The sequence below is a fragment of the Balaenoptera borealis genome (genome assembly GCF_965194805.1).
Source record: "Balaenoptera borealis genome assembly, chromosome: 8".
Classification (NCBI taxonomy): Eukaryota; Metazoa; Chordata; class Mammalia; order Artiodactyla; family Balaenopteridae; genus Balaenoptera; species Balaenoptera borealis.
Window position 1 is genome coordinate 75151091 of NC_138865.1, and position 21154 is coordinate 75172244.

A 21154-nucleotide genomic window follows, 5' to 3' on the forward strand; every position below is an offset into this window, starting at 1 on the left:
TTTAGATGGAAATGAGCATAAGGTTTGAAGTCAGAGAGAGTTGTGGTAGCACTTACTAGCCGTGTGCCCTTGGGCAAATTATTTACCTCTTTGACCCTCACTGTCTTCATAAGTAAATGAGGCCAATGCCTACAATGGACAGAGTGGTTGTGAAGAACAAATATAATGATATCGTTAAGGCATTTAACATAGTAATGGCCGTAGAGCTGACACACTCAGAAATGGTCTACTTTCTCCTATGCCTTTTTCATCAATATTTTAAAAGTATCCACAGCTCATATTAACTCAGAAACAAAATAAAGTGCTACTTGTTTGCCCTACCAGCATTTCCTAATTATCCTTTCTTAAATTCCTCTCTCTTTTTAGCAGTAGACCATTGCTTAGTTCCAGGAAGAAGGCATTCAAAACAAACACCTTCCAGAGGTTTGGTGGCACCTAATTTTCTCCAAAAAATCTAAATAAAAGGATAGGAAAAAAAAAAGTACTTCACCATACCAAAAAATGAGAAACTATCGCCTCAGAAGAGTGACTGAAGTGTTAAGTACATATGGAAAGACAGGAATGCCTTTTTCATTAATTACTGATTCAAAACCTAGTTTATACTGCTTAATACAAATGTGTTAATTTCCAGTGTGAACTAATTAGGTAGAAAGAAGAAGCAGAAACAGCACAGAGAGAGAAGAAGAGTAGGAGTGACATGAAAGGCTTCAAAGATGAGTAAGGGAAAGGCAGAAAAATGTCTCTTGGCTAATGGGAAGCACCTTTACTTGTTATTCTATTTTTATTCCCTTTCAGCCTTCAAAGTGAATATAGCCTGAATAAGTTAATGTCTTACTCTGGTTGGAACAAGAGTCATATAGAACAGAAATGACAACTAGGTGTCATCCTTAGTGCTAACTCTAATTGGCTCCATGACATGTTGTACTGAGGAGGATTCTGAGAGCATGCCCAGGGCTTAGCAGGCAAAGAATGTGTGATAAATTAGCAAAGTCTACTACAGAATTTGGCTACAAATCTATTATCCGGGTCAGGAGGATAAAGGATCTGGTGAAGATGGCAGAGAAGGGAGTTCAAAGGGTCAGTTCCAAAGAAGGAGATGATCCCCAAAACAAAAACAAACAAACAAAAAAACCTAAAAACAAAGAAGGAGATAACCTGGAAAAAGAAGATGAGGTAGAAGGTACAATATATCAGTGCTATCCGTTTAATAATCTGCCTATGGTCATTTCTTACCCCCAATTACCTTACATGCCCATCAACTGCTGACCCTCAAGAGCATATTAAAAGCTTGATTAAGTAAACTGTATATAGCTCTACTATGTTCCTATAATTTACCACTTGAACATGAAGACTTTTATATACTATAATAAAGTAATTTTGAAATAAACTGGCTGACCGAACATATATAATGCTGCAGAGACGATTCTGAAGATGAACACCAAAGGAAAAAATTAGACGAGAAAAAGCTGCAATGCCAGAGTCAAGTCAAATGAAAGACAACCTGACCTTCTTAATGGTGGCAGAAGAAATTATTCCTACCTCCACTGCCTCAAACCCAGACAACTGGTATCCACTTAATAACATAAACTTGGAAATTATCGCTTTCCTAATGATAGGTCTGATATAGGGCAGCAACATAGACTTGCTTAAAAAAGTTATTCTCTCCTTTTCTATAAATGTGAAATTTTTCACAATAGAAAATATAAATAAAACAAATAAACCTAAGTTTTAGTATGATCAGAGCTGAGCAAATTACTGAGAGAGAATATCTTATTCTTGATAAATCACTGAAATATCTTGTTAAATTTAGATAATTTAAATCCAATTTTTTTCATATAACTCACCTGAATATAAACATATTATTTACTAGTTATTTCTTGACAACAAAACCTTGAAGAGACAAGGCAGTGAGTAATCACAGGTGGAAAACAACAGAGTTATGAGAGTACACAAAAGTCATACAACAAATTGAATAATTTGTAGCTGAATTTTTGGACCAGACAAAACAAGGATTTAAAATAAGTTATAATAAACCTATTTAAAAAGAGAGAGAGAGAGAAGGAAGGAGTGAGAAAGAGAGAAAACTTAAAGATGAAGCAGAAAAAAGTGTCAGAAAGAAAAATTCAACTGGAATCCCTGGTATAAAAAAATCAGTATCTGAAATAAAGTATTAAACTGATGGGTTGGGTACAAGTATTGATAACAGTTGAAGAACACATTAGTGAGCTGGAAAATCAGGTTGAAGAATTCCCAGGTATGGAATCTTTCAGGGGGATGAAGAGATGGAAAATATAAAAGAAAATTTAAGGAGGATTTCAGTAGAAATACCAATATCAATACTATAGAAGTCCCCTCCAAAAAAAGAGAGGAGAAAATAAAGACAATCTAATAATTTTTCAGAATTAAAGAGAGAAAATTCAGATTGAAATAGCTCAGAATGCCAAATAGGTATTTAAGAAAACTTTCACAGCTAGACAAATTACAGTAAATATCAAAACTGCCAGAAACAAAAATCTGAAGGTTTCCAAAAGGGAAGAACAGATTACTTACAAAGGAACAAGCATCAGATGAACATCTAACTTTTGAATAGCAACACTAGAAACCAGAAGACACTGAAGCGATAGGTTTAAAGTAAGGAAAACGCTTTCAAGCTAGAATTTCACACAGATAAAATACCAATTTAATATGAGGATAAAATAAGGATATCTGCAGGCACACAAAAACTCAGAAGGTTTACTAAGTCAAGACCCTCTCTGAAAAACTCCAGCAAGGAGGAAAAGAAATGCAAGAGAAGTCTGAGACATCTGAGATATGACAAATAAAGAATAGTTAATATAATGTCTTTTTTGGTAAGTAAGCAATGGAGAAAAAAAAAAAAGCAGCAAAGTATATCCCTAATAACCCAGAATCAAAACTTGGGAGAATACCAATGTGGAGGGGATTGGAATAAGAGTTAGGGAGTGTTTAAGAAGTAAAAATGTGCCGGGGCACTGGTCACTTGAATTGTTTGGAATATTAATATTGATAAGCTTAAGACACAGAAGAAAAGCATGAATATGACTCTTATTTATTTATTTTGGCTGCACCATGCGGCACACGAGGTCTTAGTTCCCCAACCAGGGATTGTACCCATGCCCCCTGCAGTGGAAGCATGGAGTCCTAATCATTGGGTCACCAGGGAATTCCCATGACTCTTAGTAAGTCAGACATAACCACCATAAAAATGGTACTTTGATACACCTGAAGAGTAGTTATAGTTTTCACTACAAATGTCTAGCCTTGGGTATTTATCAACATGTTAAAACTCAAGAAGGAGTGTAAGCACAAAGAAATAAGAAATAAGAAATTAATGGTAGATATCAACAAAATAGAGAACAAAATGCAACAGAAAAAGAGGTCATTCTGGACCTCTAGTGCCATGCAGAGTATCTGACACATAATGAGGTTTCTAATTATTTTTTAGATGAATGAGTTAGTAAATTAAGATTAACTCAACCCTCTGCACCTCAGAAGCCCCCACAAAAGAAGGAAAAAAGTTTACAAATCACATGTTAAGAAAGAAATCCAATATATTTTGTGACAATTACTTAGGTTTCTTGTATGGGGGCAGAATAGAAGCAATCAAATAAAAATCTATGAACCTGAATGAGGGAGGGTTCAGGCAGGAAAAGCACTGCTACTTACTGAAATCATTCAGTGTGTTATAAAGCACAGAACAGAACACTCTTCCAGGGAGAAGGAAATCTTGCCCCTTTGGAAATCAATTCACAAAATGAAAGGTCAGCTCAATGTTAAACAGATGGCCCATTGTGAAAAATAAGGTTTTCCTTTCGGCGGGGGACTCAAAGTTACTTCACTTATATAGCAGGAGGAAGTTCCTAAAATTGCATGAAATAATAATTTAAGAACTTGCTTCTCCTGGTAACTTTTTCCTGCTCAATGACAAAGGAAAAAAGATGAACACCTGAGTCCTTTCTCAGCAAAACAGGAAGACTACTGTTAAAGAATGTCCTTAAATAAAATGACACACTATAATCTCCTTCCTCTCTTTTTTTAAAAAAAATAAATTTATTTATTTTTGGCTGAGTTGGGTCTTCGTTGCTGCACGTGGGCTTTCTCTAGTTGCGGTGAGCGGGGGGCTACTCTTCGTTGCGGTGCACAGGCTTCTCATTGCGATGGTTTCTCTTTTGCGGAGCACAGGCCCCAGGCGCGTGGGCTTCAGTAGTTGCGGCATGCAGGCTCAGTAGCTGTGGCTCACGGGCTCTAGAGCGCAGGCTCAGTAGTTGTGGCACACAGGTTTAGTTGCTCTGCAGCATGTGGGATCTTCCCGGACCAGGGATCGTACCCGTGTCCCCTGTATTGGCAGGTGGATTCTCAACCACTGGACCACCAGGGAAGCCCCTCCTTCCTCTCTTCTGACAGAAGAAATTATTGAAACGACTTCTGTCAATTCCTGATGTAATAACATTTACTGAAAAAAATCTCCCTTTCATCTCTTTTGTAATAGTTTCTTGGTAATGCAGATTGACTCATATTACTACCATCTACAAAGGACAATTGATTCTTTTAGGGTTCAAGATTTTGTCGTAATGAACAGAACTAGTACCCAACAGTCTTTTAAAAAAGGTTTTAGAGAAAACATTTTAAAAGTATCAATACTTATAACTTTTCTTCATTTTGTATGGTATTTTGACAATTTCACTCTAAATAGTATCTAAGCTGATTTAAAGTCTTATCCAATTTAGAGTGTAGTCAGTAGATGATAAACTGCTTAAATTTTGATATACTAGATTTCATGTTAAGAACTACATTCTAAAGTCCAAGATGAATTTCTTTGAATTTGGCTTCATGCATGGAAATCTGGGGAATATTACATATTCTGTTTTGTAGAATGTCAGAATTTGTTACCTAGAGAATCTGCGATTACTACTTTCAGTTAGTTATACGTCTATCTATTTAGCAATCAGGCTTCAAGAAGTCCCAGTGATTCAGAATAACAGCAACACTTCCCAGAGATTAATTTTTTAAGATAAACAAATCTCTGAGCATTCAAAGACAAAAAATAACTAAAAAAGGGAAGACTGCACAAAATGTAAAGACTGGTCTGTTTGCTACTGTAAAAACAACCCATTTTTGATGCTTATCTTTGGTTATAAAAATTAAAGCCTGATGTTTTTTAAACTGACAGAAGAAACCAGAAAAAATAAAAATAAAAATAGATTTATAGCAAAGCCTGCCTAACACCAGAAATGGATAAACGAGGTAGATGTTTGATTATTAAGAGCAAGAGGTAGCAAAGATCAGAATGAAGTTCGAAGCGATGGCACAGAAGATACTCAACTATGAAAAAGCAGGAAAAAAAAAAATTCAGATTTTAGGTTAGTTCTGTACAAGGGGGCCATGAGCCCAACACATCCCAGTTGACTAATCCAAAGGAAATCACCATAATACTACTATACAAAGGGGGTCAATCACATACAGCTCAGTAGCCTAGGGGTGTATCTAAATCAAATTAAGCTCACTTCAGTATCCTTGGAGGGCACCAAGGGAGTTAGGTACTGCCACCCTAAGATCCAGCATGTAATCTGTAGTAGCATTTACCAAAGTATAGCAACAAGTGAAACCACGTGTGTTACTGTTTTTAGAGAGCTATATATATTACAGAGTTTAATGTATACAGAGAAGTTGAATAATCACCATTAAAGAAGTTTGGCACCAGCCTTATTTTTCACTCAAGACAGAGTATCCAAAGTACTTATAATGATCAAAATTTCTGCTAAATGTTACTTAGATACTAGGTGTTTAGTACATGTTGTTTTAACACATTTTCTTATTTGTATATGTCTTATGTAGAAATACAGCTTATGTAGCCCTTATCTCTTTGGGGTAGGTTGTATTTATTTCTTTTAGATCATTATAAGAATCAGCAGCAGAAGTACTCCACTGTCTGTGAGATCAAAGGACTTGATTGGGTGATTTTGCTAGGAAAACTTGGAAGACAGAACGCATGGGTTGTGTTACATGGGAATGGAAACTTAAAAACTTAGGAAAAGTTTTTTTAAAAAGCACTGTATTTTTTGTATTTCAAATTGGAAGGAGAAATTTGGCAAAACTATTTTCTTTTAAAGAGTTATGTCAGTTACTTTTAAAGACAGAGTTATAATTTTTAAATACTAATAAGATTCTAGAGATACTTAGTAACTGGGCCAATATATCACTTGAAAACACCTATGAAACGTGGTTTTTGTTGGTAAATTGAACAGATGCCTTAATAATTGCGAGTTTTAAAAAATTTAGAGGAGTTTCTCAAATAGGCAAAACATAATGGGTATGTCAAAATAAGTTTCCTTTCCCGCTGGTGAGAAAAGTTGGGGTTAGACATGTAAAGAAAGTTGAGGTCTACCAGAGGTACCAAAATAGTCCCAATCCTAGTGTTAGTATGAATTTATTTATTTATTTTTTCTTCAGTGAAAGAAAGTTAAACAGTAAGAATCAGAAGTGAGGAAACTGGATTTATGACAAGATTATAGAAGATGGAAATTAAGGCTGAAGAGCCTATAAGCTACGCCAAGCAAACTAATTTGGCTCAGCACTCCTACATAGGTCAATGTAGCCACTTCTACAGTACTTATGTTTTCCCTTAGTTTCTTAATTCTTACTGCACTAATACAGGAGGCACTAACCACATACGGCTACTTAAAGTAATTAAAATTAAATATTCAGTTCCTCAGCCACACTAGCCATATGTTGACTAGTGGCTACCAAATTGCACAGTGCAGAAGGAGCATTTCCATCACTGCAGAAAGTCCTATTGGGCAGTGCTGAACTAAAAGCTTTTAAACCCAGGCAATGCAGAACCAAAACTTACATGCTTCGTATCCATACTAGCTTTAAATGTTGGAGCTCCTTCCTCTCCAGTCTTTCCATCATAGTACATATAAGCTATTTTTATAGGTCCTGTTGAACAATGTAACCACCCAGAACTAAATGAGATTACCTATACAATACTGTTTTAGAAGATTACTATCTTGATAAAAATATTACATCAAACCCAACCTTAATGTAAAAGCCATTTTATTTAAAACGAGGAATGCAAATCAATTAGACTATCCATACATTTTAATGCATGGTTTTAATGTGTCAAAGGAATTCAATATTCTTGAAAGGTTCCTTGTATGCTGGAGTTGCAAGTAAACCATAAGAAACTATACGAACATTTGTGATTATGAGTTAACTAATTTCTGAACACAGCCCATACAGTATTCTAAACACTTAAAATCCTGATAATCCACTTAAGCCATGCCTGAACAAAGTGAATCAAGTTTTCCTGATTAAGTAGGACAGGTTGTCGACTTTTGCATATGCTAATGTCACAGATTCCCATAAAACTCTTGGTGACTGGACAGTGCAATTTCAAAGCCACACCTATACACGTTACTAAGCATAAGCTAAAACATGAACAGGCACACATTTCCCTACCCATAGTCATCAGTTTTGGGCACTTCTAATGAAAAACTTTCCAAAACATGCTTATCCTCAAAGTTCACAGAAAAGCTGTCAACGTACGTTGGTGAAGATATTCCACAAATATACATTATTTTCTCCACATTTATAATAAGTAATATCTGTTTCTGGGACATTTTCCAGGTGAAAACACACTACACACCTTAAAATACCCATCTACAGCACAATATAATTAAAGTAGTCATAAGTTATAGAAAATTTAAGGACTATTGATGATTATAAATGATGAACACAATCTTCTTCAAAAAGAGGGCTTATATTACTGGTATCCCAATTCGAATTCCTAAGAGTTATAAAAGAGATTATAAAACCATTTACCATCAACAATGAACAAGTACCCAATCAGCCATTCCTTATCAAGTAGTAAATAAAATAAGCTGTTCCAATAAAGTAAGAAACCACCTAGCAACGGCGAAGTTTCTGTTCTCAGGCAACTGAATTGCAGTAAAATATCCTGGACCCAGAGTCAAAAGACAGAAATGTAAATGGTGATAACACTAATACTATATTCAAATAATTATTAAACAGGCTGCATAATTAAAATTACTAAAATACTAAAAAGAAACATTGTAATTATAAAAGTATTACAAGACACGGTTTAAAAAAAGTCAAAACACAAGAGGTTAAAAAATAAAAAGTAAGTCTTTCTGCCAGGCTAAAATAAGTATTGGTTAAAAGTCAATTTAAGAATTCAGTTCCCTAGATACTCTTCCCAACTCAGAAGACCAGAGGTTTACATTGGAAGAATCTTCTCTGAGGAATCAGACTAATCTGAAAGAAAGATCGAACGATACTTATATGGCAGAGGTTACATGGGGAAGTTGTGGGAATGAGAAGGATGTGTGTTACACTAGGGGGCCTTCTGTAAGTGGGACGTCAACACGTAAGAAGTAGCAATATAATACTGTTATCTAGCAGACGTTGAGAATGGACTTGAGGACACAGTGGGGAAGGGGAGGCTAGGACTAGTGAGAGAGTAGCACTTATCATAATACATACGCTACCAAATGTAAAATGGATGGCTGATGGGAAGCTGCTGCATAGCACGGGGAGATCAGCTCGGTGCTTTGTGACCACCTAGAGGGGTGGGATAGGGAGGGTGGGAGGGAGACACAAGAGGGAGGAGATATGGGGATATGTGTGTGCATATAGCTGATTAACTTTGTTGTACGGCAGAAACTAACACAACATTGGGAAGCAATTATACTCCAATAAAGATGTATAAAAAAATACTGTTATCTAGAGATATGGAGATAAATATAAAAAGAATCCTTCAAAAGAAAGTTAATACTCCCTGGGAAAGGATATATCAAGGAGACAGACAGGGCCCTGGCTTGCTAATTTTCACAACAAACTTTGTAGAACCATTTGGCTCCTTAACCATATGCTTGTATGAATTTAATAAAAATAAAGATTTAAAACAAAAGTCTCTTCCCTAATCCCACCCCAAACTCAAACCAAACCAGGTTCAATCCCAGAAATTATGACATTCGGTCATTTGCTTTTTTTTTTTTTTTAATTATTTTTTATTTTTTAATGCTATTCTTGTCTGCTTACATTCTTTTTATTTATGTATGTATGTATGTATGGTATGGCTGTGTTGGGTCTTCGTTTCTGTGCGAGGGCTTTCTCTAGTTGTGGCAAGCGGGGGCCACTCTTCATCGCGGTGTGCGGGGCCTCTCACTATCGCGGCCTCTCGTTGCCGAGCACAGGCTCCAGACGCGCAGGCTCAGTAATTGTGGCTCACGGGCCGAGTTGCTCCGCGGCATGTGGGATCTTCCCAGACCAGGGCTCGAACCCGCGTCCCCTGCATTGGCAGGCAGATTCTCAACCACTGCGCCACCAGGGAAGCCCCGGTCATTTGCTTTTAGATCTGATGTTTAATACCACACTCATGTATTTATCCTTCACTATCATAATGTTTCATTATTATGAAAGATTAGAGAATTTACCCTACTTTTTCCCTTCTCTGCTCATTCTGATGTTATTTTTAAGTTTTTATAGGTTATTTTTATAACTTTCAACATTATACTAGAATCTCCATTTCTTGTTCCATCAACTTTAGGAAGTTTCCACTGGCTTCCTATGTAATCAAATACCATTATAATTGGCTATACAATTACCTTCACATTAAGTTTTATATCATTTGCAGTTTGTTTTATAATTATAAAATTTATGTTTTATCTATAGGTTGATTTTTTAAAATTGGGTAACAATAAAAAGTATTTACAATGTTATCCACTGCCATCCAAGTAGTGGGATATTTTATGTCACTAAATTCCAAGTGTGAAGGTGTTTATAACTCTGATAACTGCTCAAAAATAAGGCACATTTCAGTTTGTTTCATATTTGGACTTTCTGAAGAGCCTTTAATTTTCCTAGAGCTGCTGCCTTTTTTTAATTTTCAGAAAATTCATAAGCTTTTATCACATTTAACATATTCCAACTTCTTATTCTTCGAATTTGCGCAACAGAATCTGTGTTGTTTCTGAAGATGTTCTTAGTCCCCAGTGAGTTGTTTTAAACTGAAACAATTAAGTTCTGGAACAGTTCACAGCCCAGCTCTGTCTAGCTAGGATTTCTTTTCATCATCCTTCTGTTGTTTCATAATCTCATGTTTTAATTCTTCTGTGGGATTATTTTTTGTTTGGTTTTCCTAGAATACATCTCCAAGCATTTGCCCTCCCTCCCTCACAAAGGCCTGGGGGAAATAAAGCACATTTTAATGTACACTTTAAAAAAGTTCTTACTTCGGGACTTCCCCAGTGGCGTAGTGGTTAAGATTCCACATGCCTCAGCGCAACTACTGAGCCTACCCTCTGGAGCCCGTGAGCCACAACTACTGAGGCCCGCGCGCCTAGAGCCCGTGCTCCGCAATGAGAGAAGCCACCGCAGTGAGACGCCCGCACACCTCCATGAAGAGTAGCCCCCGCTCGCCTCAACTAGAGAAAGCCCGTGAGCAGCAACCAAGACCCAACGCAGCCAAAAATATTTATTTAAAAGCAAAGTTCTTACTTAGATTTCACAAATGGCAAACTAGGAATGCTTTAGAATTACAAGTTTTAAAAAAAATTTCCACCCCAGTTTAAATCATTGGCCCACATCTTCTAGCATCCAATGTTGATTCCTAATACCAATCTGATTTTTGTTTTTTAAAGTAATTCCCATCTCTCTTCCACAAAAAAAAAAACACTATGAAATTTTCCTTTATCCTGAGCTCTGAAATTTTATGAGACTATATCTAAATGTGTGTTTTCATTCATTCTGTTGTGTATTTAACAAGTCATTTTGATCTAAAGCCCCAAGACTTTCTTTAGCTCAAAGAATTTTTCTTGTTTTTTAATTCCCTCTCCACCTCTTTCTCTTTCTACCAGGAATTCCTATTTAGGAATCCTAGGACTATTATACTTACAAACTTTTCTTTCCTTTTCCCTTGTCTTTCAGCTCTATTTCCTAGGTAATTTCTTCTAGTTTATCTCACAGATCGCTACTTTGGTATTCTAGAGTATAAAATCAATTTTAACGTTAAAACTTTTTGGTTGGGCTTCCCTGGTGGCGCAGTGGTTAAGAATCTGCCTGTCAATGCAGGGGACACAGGTTCAAGCTCTGGTCCAGGAAGATCCCACATGCCGCGGAGCAACTAAGCCCGTGTGCCACAACTACTGAGCCTGCACTCTAGAGCCCACGAGCCACAACTACTGAGCCCACGATCCACATCTACTGAAGCCCGCCCACCTGGAGCCTGTGCTCCACAACAAGAGAAGCCACCGCAATGAGAAGCCTGCGCACCACAGCGAAGAGTAGCTGCCGCTCGCTGCAACTAGAGAAAGCCTGCGCACAGCAACGAAGACCCAACACAGCCAAAAAAACAAACAAAAACAAAAAACCCTAAACTTTTTGGTTTATGGGTGCAATATCCTCTGAAATCTCTCTTAGAATACTAAGTGAGCCAAATTTGTTTTTGTTCTGTCCATCTGTGTTTTTCAGATGTTTGTTCATCTTTGATTTTCATGCTGTTAGATTGCTTCTTCACTGACTGCTTATATTTATGAACAAAGAATTAAACTGAGTATCCTTTATATTTGTGTAAGCATGCTGACCCAGCAGACTTCTAGTCTGAATAGGACTGACTGGCTGCAGTCTTAGAACTCCTATAACTATGAAAATAAAGAGGATTTCTGGGGATAGGGTACTTTACTTGAGTCAGTCTCAAGTCTATCAATCTCTCCCATATACATCCATCCACCTCTGCCTATGGAAGAAAAAAGTGTGTTCTATTTACCGTTTTCAATGGGAACAGAAGATACCTTACAAATATTCAAGAACATGGTACAGCTTTAACTATTTGGTCCAGTAATGCAATTAGGGATTCTACCCAGTAAATTATTCAAATGAGTACAGTATAGTCCAGAAACTAAAAAGTTGGTGACTTTAGGGAAGTCAATCCCTTTATATCTAATTCTCCTTTTAAATAAAATGAGAAGTTTGAACTAGATATTAAGATTTGTTCTAGTTCTAAAACTTTACAATTAAGCTTCATTTACAGTCAAAAGCTTCAATTCACTCAATCTTCCATAGCATGTAAAAGAGTGAAGAAATACATAATTTGAAAAACTTCAGAGATTTTCAGTTTCCCCCACCACTAAAAAAGTACCTAAACAAGCCTGTTAATTTATATTTTGCAAATTATAGTTAATGAGTTGTAATTTGGGGGAGGGGGATAGGCTAGTGACAATGTGGGGAGGGGGAGTGCAGGTATTCCTGAGGGGGGTGAGAGATTCCTATTTCACACAATTGCTTTTCAAAATGAGTGATTTCTGTATCTCCTGGCCACTCTGGGCGAAACAATGTGCATTTTAAAATTGTGGTAAAATATACATAACATAAAATTGATCATTTTAAGCATTTTTAATTGTACAATTCTGTGGCATTAGGTACATTTATACTGTTAGGCAATCACCACTACCAGTCTTCTTCAAAAGTTTTTCATCCTCCCCAACTGGAACTTTGTACTATTAAGCAATGATTCCCTTATTCCCTCCTTCCCCCAGCCCCTCCCAATCACCATCCTACTTTTTGTCTCTATGAATTTGACTACTCTAGTGGAATCATATAGCATTTGTCCTTTTGTGACTGGCTTATTTCACTTAGCACGTCTTCAAGGTTCATCATGTTGCAGTATGTGTCAGACTTTCCTTCCTTTTAAAGGCTGAATAATAGTCCATTTTATGTACATATCACATTTAGTTTATCCATTAATCAATCTGCTGGACACTTTTGGCTACTGTGAATAATGCTGCTATGAACATCGGTGAACAAACATCTGTTCAAGTCCTTGCTTTCATTTCTTTTGGGGGAGAAACAATGTTTCAAAAAGTACAAAAATATTTTTAGTTTCATTCTAATGTAGCTTTATTTTGTTTGAATTATTTCTCACTTCCCATCTATCAGAAACAAAATAAAGAAATGCTGTATCTAGCAAGCTGTATATTTAAAGAAAATAAAACAAAACTAGGTTAACAATTCAAAGTTAATTTTTAAAATATGGGTTAAATATACCTTAAATTTTAATATGTTAAATATGAAAATTATACAGTCAAGTATTCAAAATATTTTATATTCCTAAAATAAAACTTATTTCAACTTTTCAAGAAATTTAAATTTAAGTATATACTCTGCAAACTCCTAAACTTCAAAATTTTTAGACATTTTATATCTGCACTACTCAGTGAATTATCACTAAAAAATTAAATTCCAGTCTGTACAGATTATTAAAAGGTATCTTCTAAAAGCATGGAAATGTATATGAGGGGCCCATGAAGCCCTGTTCCAAAAGGAGCCAGACTTCTTGGGCTTAAAAATGTTTTTTCTTTATTGTACAATTAATCAGCTGAACCACTTTGTAAATTACCAACTATTTACTAACCACAAGGACATTTCTGTCCTTATTGTTTTGAACCGTATCTCACACATACCCTTCATTGCATATACTCAACATTCAAGTATACCTACTTCTAGCAATGGCTGCCACACAGAAGTCACTCAAAAGCCAATGATAGCTGAGCTAGTTTGTAAAACAAACATTAGTATCACTTTTGACATTCAGAAATCTAAATCTGCAGGTATGATATTTTGCTAGGTTACAAAAGCAGAGGTAGTGTTTATTTATCAAAATACTTAATACAGCTAGATCTTGTAAAAAAAAAAAAAAAAACAACTTCGTAAGTAATCCTTATAACAACCCTATGAAAGAGATGCCATTATCCTCCCCACCAGCCCAATTTACAGATGAGAAAATCGAGAAGTTTAGTTTCCCCCAGATCACTGTAGTGAAGCCAGGACTGATACTTAGCAGTTTGACCCAGAGTCCATGTTTTTAATCACTGAGTTAAGATTAGTATTGGGAATGAAATGTTTCACTATGGTGTGGACGTGGAGAGAGTATAACGAGTCCAGTGGAGAAAGAAGAACAAGGATGAAAGACCTTCCCATTTCATACACAAGAACATACCAAAGCCAAACCAAATAAAATTTAAAAATCTAAGACTACATGAAAAAAAAAAAAGTTTGTTTGGGGGTTCAGAATGTGAGACTATGTACCTGGGGCAAGAGGAAGGAAGTTGTCTTTGACACCAGTTGGCAAAAGAGTAAGTAAAACCTGGACTGGCATTTATAAATTCACAGCTTTGATGTTCTTTTCTGAAGATTATGAAGTCACTGTTTAAAACAGGCAAATTTTACTTGTTACATGGAAGAAAGTGATACATTTCAGTGGCCTTCAAGTGTACAAGGATTTTAGGAAGTCTTTGGATATATGCTTTAATATTGTCAAATTTCTATTTCTTAAAATGTATCCAAAATGGACTGCCAAACTGCTCTCAAAGGTGGCATCAGTTTCCAGTAACGAGGATACAACCACCCCCATGGGGTTTCCAAAAGCTGAGGGAAAACCCTCCAGGCTAGGAGAATAATACATGTAAAAGTATGACAGTTGAGAAAGAACTAAGGCAAAGGTACATGGTAGAAAGGAAGAAAAAACATCAGGGGAAGAGGAAGATTAGATAAATGAGAAATTTAAAAATAAATCTGTTTAACAACGTATAGAAAACCATTGTAATTCTTTACACATGGAATAAAGAATGATGCAGTCATTTAGGAAACTGCATATAAGCCTGCACTGACTTGGAATTACATTAGAATCTGATAGTACTGATGATTTTAGAGCACAGTAACTTAGTAACTTGTATACTACTGAAGAATTTTATTTATTTAAATCTTAAGCTTTCAAAAACAAACCTCAAACAGGCATACTCTTCAACCTGCTACATGGAGGTACATCAAACACACGTTATTTAGAAAGCAGAAGATTTAACAAATGGCTATATGGTGCAAAATGTATAAACCACATCCTTTAATTAAGTATCAGTATATGACTACATTTAAAGGTAATTGTTTCTCCAAATTAGTAACACGAAAAACTTTCTCCCACACAAAATAAACTAAAGGTAATCTTGATTTACTGGATATTGTAGTTAATAAAAATTTTGTCTTAAATGTTCCTTTTAATGAGGCAAGTAGCAAACAAAGTAAATCCTGCAGACATTTTTTTGTTTGTTTTCTTTTAGAGACAATTTCTAGAATAGGTCTGAAAAGTATTTTAGTAAAAGCTGATACAGAACAATGATGTTTCTGATGCTGTATGCCCAGTAATGCAACTGGAGAAAAGTGGGATGGTGGGAAAGGGAACAGAAGCTTGCAAAAACAGTTGAGGCAAATCCTTGATACTTGATTTGAGAAGAATCTGAGAGCTAGTTTTAGATACATGTCTTGTGTATCTCTGGTGTAAATACTTGTTTGGGAGGAGGAAGAAAGCAAGCAATAAAGATGGGTAGTCCACTCATCCTTTCAAATGTCATCGACTGGGTTACTAAATATCATCTTAGGCATGAAATATTAAACTCATCTAATGATTTTTGGTATTGCATACAATTTTTACCTTTTGAAGAAGTCTTGTTTCACATTATATGTACCTCATTTTTATAAAGTAAAGGAATGGTAGAAACAGCACCAGCTGAGGAGTTAGGGAACTCATGTTCTAGTTACAACTCTATTTAAATGAGCTCTTATGCTCCCAACTACCTCAATTTTAATGTGAGAAGATTCAACTATTACATCCAGAGCTTTTCCAGCAAGAATATTTTATCATGCTAAATCCTAATTCTCCTTTGTAATCTGCCTGGATTTTGGGGGCATTGTATCTTATGTTCACAATGTTGCTCTTTATACAACTGGATATAATTCCCTTCCTCTCCTTGACCCTATAGAAAGAGAAATTTGATTGTTTATTCTATTAAAAATGCCAAGAACATAAAAACAGCCTCTAAAATATAACATTTTTAAAGAGAACAAAAATTGTGAAACCTGTGGGAACATTATTGAAATTAAGTTAAAACAGTATCAAACAGCAGGTAGTTTTCAATGACCTCGACCTCAATATTGTAAAGTCTAAATAAATACTAAATAGAGTTCAATTTGGAAAAACAATTTCTTTCATCCTTTATTGCAGATGAGAAGACATGCAATTCCTTTGATTTACTGAGGTTACCTTTCCCACTCTTTTATAGTAATTCCTAGCTTTTACAAATGAAAGGACTGACCAGGGTTATATAGAATAACACAGCAGAAGGAACAACTTAGAACGTGTGAGTAAACAAACAAATGGAAAATATTTGAGAGTAAATGTGAATTTCTTCCATTCATATGTTCTCCTAACCTACAATTTCTTTTCTATATAGCCTACAAGGTAATCTGCTCAAGAACTCCTTGATAGCTTCCCGCTGTACCTGTAATAAAATCTAACTTCTCCACAGGTCCTTAAAGGCCTTGTGTGATCTGGCCTTTGCTTACCCCTCCAAACTTATCTTGATACTTTCACCTCTATGATTGCAGACTCCCTCACTCACCCTCTTTCAGTTCCTTGAAAGCTGTTCCCAAGTCAGGATTTGCACACTTGCCTCATTTGCTCCCTCTGACCTCTCAATATTCCAGTCTCAAATGCCACTTTTCCCAGACATCTTATAAGCCTCAAATCTAAATTATTATTCTTCCTCATAGCACCCAGTTCTTTTCCTTTACAGCTGAATATTGTGATCCCTGCCATGTGTGCTTAATTGATTAATGCCTACTGTCTTTACTATGAGGTTAGTGACCATGTGTTTTCTTCAGCAGTATACAGGCAGCACCTGATCAATAATAATTTACTAATGAAATGAAAGAGATAAAAAGAGTAAAGAAAATAAGAACCTGCAGTTATACCTAAAGACCTGACAGAACATAAACTGAGATAGATAATGCTAAATATAATTAAAATAGGTTTTGTTCTGTTATTTTGAACCAGGCTTCACAATACCAATGTATGTAATTTATGGCTTGAATCTTTCCGGAAACCATAATAATTAACAAATTATGCTCCTATTTACATTGCACTCTATGCATTTAAAAAAACACCTTCTGATATACTTAAAATCCTTAAGAGAGGCAGTTAAATAAGCAGACCAGTAAGTTAAGGATAATTACCACATGGACATTTTACTAATGTGCTAATTGGGGATGTTTTATCTGGCTAATACCCATTAACTGCAATAGCAAATCCATTTTCCTGATTATAAAACTATAATACTATATTTTTCTATATTAAGTTATATCACGAGTATCTTCTGACAAGGCTAGAAAATCCTTTTTTAAAAGTTATTAGAACGGTGGCAAAAAAAAAAGTTGAAATGCTTCCAAGTTGATTAATTTGGGAGCCATTTTAGCGAGCCTAGTACTCATGAGTTACTTTGAAGAGTTAATTTAAATTGTGTATTGGCAAAAACTGAACATTCTCTGCTACTGACAGTTTCTTTTGGGATGAAATGTGTGCTAGTGGGAAGAATTTATATTCTTAAAGCATTCACTTTTAAATGATTTGGGCACTTAAAATAACTGAGTGATTTGCTCCTGCAGCCCTCAGGTGGAGCATATTGTCCCTAAGTGATAAGGTATCAGTCAGTGCCCCACTGTAAGCCCCTGAAGAGTGATTTTTTCCCCCCCCTGTATTACTAGTACTACTTTCCAGTGCCATCACAGGCAGAGGCAGAACTTCAAACTTAAAGAGAAGAACATGGAACTAAGTCAGTTCTTCACTTTGATAGGAACTCTAAAAAAATAAGATACACATGTGTTGATTAAAGATGTACTGTTATAGTTGGTTAGGCAATATTTACACTTCTATAAGCAAATAAGTTTATGCATCCAGGATAATATTCCCAAAGTGGGACAAGGTAGGGTAGTAAGCAATGGTACAAAATATCTGTTAGAGCAATTTGATTTTCTATTTCTGAAAGTATTTAGATTTACAGTGGCTTTCAGCAATTTAAAAAATAAGCCATAATACACAAAACCCAGAAGTATCTAACAAATTTACAAAAGGAAACAGTTTGTGAACTAATGCTTTGAATTTCTAGGAGTTGCTTTCGTTTATCATTTTATTAATTTCTTACAAGTTTGGTAATGAGAACCCTTAGAAATCAATTTGCAGCAAAACAAAATATGAAAGAAGTTTCTAATATGGGGGAAATACAGTATTTAGTTTTTTTGAACACAATAAAATATTCAGCTATAACAACTGAAGTTTGTTATAAAATGGTAACAATGTACTATATTTTTGTATATATAAGTTTCATTTCATGAATCTTTGTTGGCATGGGTGGTTTGAAGGCTAGTACTAGACTATAATCAAGTTTTTACCATTCTTCAGCAAAACGAGAAAAGGACAAAAGTAGTGAGTTAATAAATTTAAAGGTTTGCCCTCTATTTGGAGATCATATCCGTTCAACAGTTTTCTAACATTAAAATATCTTTTTTTGTGAAAAATGAAACTCTTGTAAGAAACTAAAAAATGGTAATAGGTACTAAGTTTTTATTTTTGAAGTGATTATACTGAGCAAAACTTAAATTGGTAGCCTCTCATTATCCTTCCCCCTTTTTGGAAATGTGATTGGTCCCCTTAAAAATAAAAAATTTTAGAACTACTGGGCTTTGAAGCTAGATATAAATGCGATCAAATCACAGCTCAGTTACCTTCTAAGTTGTGCGGCTTTAGACAAATCACAGTACTTCTCTCAGCCTCAATCTTATTTGTAAACTGTGCAGAGTTACTGGGAACATGAAATGAGACATCTAAATTCCTGCCATACTAGATGCAGAAAAGATGTTCTTTTCTAACTGGAAAATGCAGGCATGTATTTGATAATCCCTTTCTGGACCCTCGAAATCAATCAAATCCTGACTGCGAAGTGTCACTCCCTCAGGACCGACTCCTCCACACATACTCTGGAGGGTTCCAATGCCTCTAGCATCTTCAGAGACCCTGCCTAATCAGTTATCCTCTCTGATGTTTCCTGTATCTTCAGCCTCTCCTGCTCTTCTGATTCATCTCTGCTGTTTATAAACATATTCAAGAGTCTCCTCTTAAAAAAAAAAAAAAAAAAGTGTATGTATCTAGATTCTACTACCTTCTCTGAGTATCCTTCAGAATCAAACTTTACTTCTCATTTTCCACTGTTCCCCATAAGGGCCAAAATGAATTGTGATCTAACATCTATCATGAAGTTGTTGATCCATTTAGGATTACTAGTAACCTCATAATTTCAAGTGCATTGGGTTATTTCTTAGTCTTCCTTTTACACAATCACTTGTGGAATTAAACACCATTGTCCTCTCCTCTCCTTCTTGAAACTAACTTCCAATCTAGGTTTTTCTGGTGATCTTTTCAAAGGTTATATTATTATTATTATTTACAAATTGCCTTCTTTTATCGTCCTCTTATCTTTTGTTTAACTCGCCCAAACCTATGCTTTAACTACAACTTTGGTCTTTTATCTTCCTGTCTTTTGTTCTCAGCCATACCCCTGGCTTTAACTACCATTTATACACTAATGGTGTCTAAATCTAAAAAACTAAACCTAAATCTCTAGCACAGACCTCTCCCTTAAGCTATAGACCCTGAATATCTAAATCTGTATTTCCTTCCCTCCTCCCCCCTCTCCCTCTCTTCAGACCTCTCATTCTATCAAGGCCTAACTCCTAGGTACCTCTCCATCCCCTCAGCCACATCTTAGCTCAACCACTTTTCAATTTAGTATTAAAAAGCCACTCAGTAATATCTATCTCATACCCCTCTAATGTACACTCTACACTGTTGCCAAGTGATTTCATTTTTTTGTTTAAAATCTTTCAATAGGTCTTACATCTCTCTTGGATAAATCTAAACTCTTTAGCATGTCATACCTGATTCCCCCACCCTCTTCCCTTCCTGGTATCTATCCTTATTTCCGAGTACTTCCCTTTCCATTCATTCTACTGAACATTTAGATAATCTCTTAGGTGCAACATTTTTTTGTGTGTGCGTACGCATGTATTAGGTCATGAAAGCAAAACTTCTTATGGATTTTAACAAATGAAAAATTGACAGCAACTACCCTAGGGAATTCTATCAGAATGTCTTCCATGCATAATTTTTAAAGGTCTTCCTCACTCCCATTAACTTAACCGCCCTAAATCTTCAATAATAAAAGTGACAGTGAGGTCTGTTAAAAAGCTGTGAATGAAAATGTAAGCTTGCCAAACCAAGTTACCGAATGGCATTATTTTCTTGCCAATAGCTGATGTGTGGAGAATAATTTTTACTTTTTAGGGGTGGAGATGGCAAAGCTAAAGAGTGAAAAATTACCAGTACACCAAGCAGGATACTAATCAGAAACAAAAAATCTAAGCTACAGTCTGCTGATGGAATTTTGGGGGGAAGTTTATTACAGGAATTATTTCAACTTTTTTTTTTTTTTTAACTTTATAGCTACTTTATTTATTTATTTATTTATTATTTTTGGCTGTGTTGGGTCTTCGGTTCTTGCGAGGGCTTTCTCTAGTTGTGGCAAGCGGGGGCCACTCTTCATCGCGGTGCGGGGACCGCCCTTCATCGCGGTGCGCGGGCCTTTCACTATCGCGGCCCCTCCTGTTGCGGGGCACAGGCTCCAGACGCGCAGGCTCAGTAGTTGTGGCTCACGGGCCCAGCTGCTCCGTGGCATGTGGGATCTTCCCAGACCAGGGCTCGAACCCGTGTCCCCTGCATTAGCAGGCAGATTCTCAACCACTGCGCCACCAGGGAAGCCCTCAACTGCTTTTAATTTTCAAAACACATTTAAGAATAATGTAAATTCAGAAGCCAAACAAATTTGTTGCACTAGATAAACTGATAATGTCTTCTACTTTTGTTCCTGGAGGCATTTTCTTTTATTTCAGGTTTGTTGGGACTGGAATGGAGACTTGCCTACACCAAGTTAATGAGGTTATTTCAACTGCCTCTTTCTTCTTCATCCTGACCTACATCAAGCATATATTCTCTTAATCCTATTCTTTCACTGTGGCTACATTCTAAAAATAAATCTTAGTTAAATATGTCAAGACAGACATAATGAAAAGAATTTCTTTAGCAGTATGTATTTTTAAGGGTAAAGACCCCTAACTCTATTGCTATAAAAATACAGAGTGCTACCTGAAACTACTTGGCGGGGGGCTGGGGCAGGGAGGG

The 21154-nt window shown here is 36.0% G+C and overlaps 1 protein-coding gene across 2 annotated transcripts in view; it reads right to left on the reverse strand.

Moving 5' to 3' along the window:
• Positions 1-21154, reverse strand: part of ABHD17B (abhydrolase domain containing 17B, depalmitoylase) — a 37348-nt gene that overhangs the window by 10149 nt on the left and 6045 nt on the right. The window lies entirely within an intron of this gene.